This window comes from Vigna unguiculata, chromosome 1 (genome assembly GCF_004118075.2).
Source record: "Vigna unguiculata cultivar IT97K-499-35 chromosome 1, ASM411807v1, whole genome shotgun sequence".
NCBI classification, from domain to species: Eukaryota; Viridiplantae; Streptophyta; class Magnoliopsida; order Fabales; family Fabaceae; genus Vigna; species Vigna unguiculata.
Window position 1 is genome coordinate 19,038,183 of NC_040279.1, and position 2,140 is coordinate 19,040,322.

Sequence of the window (2,140 nt, forward strand, 5' to 3'; positions counted from 1 at the left end):
GTAGATTCTAAGACAAATGATCATGAAATAAAAGATCAATGAAGAACAAAAGATCAACAAAGCACTCAACGATCACATTATTAAGAGATGTTATATAACCGTATTGCTTTCAAAAAATGAGAAAAGGAAAAAAAGATATAGAGAAAAAGTTATATGTGCGAAGTATTATTGTCAAATCCGAAAATATTGGGTTGAGAATTAGTTATTGTAATATACTTCACAAACTGTGAGATTCTACCCTGTGAACTTAGAATATACTCTTTATGTTTGAGAGTCTTGCTTATCATCATTCAAATTGATATTTCTTAAGTTCAAGAGAAGATTAAGAATGTATGTCTGGAAATATTAACACTTGTGTTTGGAGAGACTATACTCGTGACCTGAAAAGATAAATACTTGTGATACTTTGAGAGGTTGAAAAATTTTAGGAGTTGAAATATAGATGAATTTTAAAACAAAAATTACAAGAGTCTTCTAAAGAACAACTTGTCACATACTATTCAAGTATATGGAATCCAACTCAACAAAAGTATTCTACTATTAAAAAAGAAATTCTTGCAATAGTTTTGGATTTACAAAAATTTCAAGTAATTTATTTAATAAAAAGTTTTTAATCCGCACTTATGGCAAAGCAGTCCCAAGTATTTTTTTTTTTAAAAAATCTCAAAATCTAGTTTCAAAACAAATTTTTGCAAGTTAACAAGCTTTATTATCTCGTTAGCATATATTTTAACATGAGAATGAGAATGTTTCTGGCATCAAAATAAGTACAAAGCCAACCAATAAAGATCGATATGATTCCCCATTAGGATCCAATAAAACCCCAAATACTTCAATATTGTTCAGGCCAATAATGCCTCCATCCAAGCTGGCTGCAACCTTGGTCAATATTATTAAAAGTGTTGGCAACAAAATTTTGTCATTTTGTTCCATGTTGTGCGTATTTGTGATATAATTTGCTTTAAATATGCATAAACTTTATATTAAGCTTTAAATTACGAGTAAAGAAGTCGATATGTCCGAGTGGTTAAGGAGATAGACTTGAAATCTATTGGGCTTCACCCACGCAGGTTCGAACCCTGCTGTCGATGAAATGTTTTCATTTAAAGGCCTCGGTCCTAATAGTAAATTTTAATACTCAATTTCATTCGTTTGTATAATTAATAAAAAAAAGGAAAAAATTATAAAAGGTATTAAAATATATTTCATTTGTGAGTCTTTATATGTCATAGTTTATCTTTTCTGAAATCTAATTAATATGTTTGTTGTGTTTTATTGTAACTTTTAGTATTTTTATTTTTTTATTTAGGGGCAAACTTTCTTAAGGAGATAAGCGCCTTGGTCCTAATTTTTTTATATTTATATAAATTATTATATAATTTAAATTATTTTTTAATTTTAATATATTTTATATATTTAGTATTTCAAAAATTTTTATACATCTATATAAAGATTTTGGAATCTCTAAAATATTTGTTGAAGATCAACCACTGGTCATGATTTTATATTCTTAGTTTTTTTTTCTATATTGTTATTTTGGATTAGGTCAATAAGAGAATATGAATCTATAATATTTTTAATTAGATCTTGAACTTGAGTGCATTCTTGAGGAATATGATTAACGGTTTGATGATATTAATATTTGTTTTTTATTGAATCAACATGTGTAGACAGAATGGAAGAGAAGGTGAGACTAGTACAATTAGAGGTGGTACAAATATCTTTCCTTTTTCAATAGTTTTGAGTTCCATCCTTTTTTTTTTTTTCATTTCTAATGGCTTCAAGCATCCAAGTAACTATTTATGAAGATAGGAGATCATCAACTATCCTCATATGAGAGTCATATTTCACAGTGCAGAATCAGTTGTGATCTACATCCAAAGATGAATATCCTTTTACGCATTCAAACAATGTATGCTACAAAGATGTAGTCATAAATTCAATGAATATGTTAAAAAATCATTTTCACACTGATATAGCAAAATTAAACAACCTATTTTTTTATTATGTTCTTAACCTTCAGAAAATACTTACAAAAAAAAAACAATGAAAATTTTCAGAATATAATTAAACCCCTGTTTTTGTGTTTTTCTTACTTTTCGGAGATACCTAATTTTACTTGATGTTAGGAATCTCCAAG

At 27.3% G+C, this 2,140-nt stretch overlaps 1 non-coding gene across 1 annotated transcript; it reads left to right on the top strand.

The window, feature by feature from the left end:
- The first annotated feature begins 1,009 nt into the window (after positions 1 to 1,009).
- TRNAS-UGA lies at positions 1,010 to 1,091 on the top strand. Its single transcript has one exon. It is a non-coding gene; the product is annotated as a tRNA-Ser (tRNA).
- Positions 1,092 to 2,140: the final 1,049 nt, after the last annotated feature.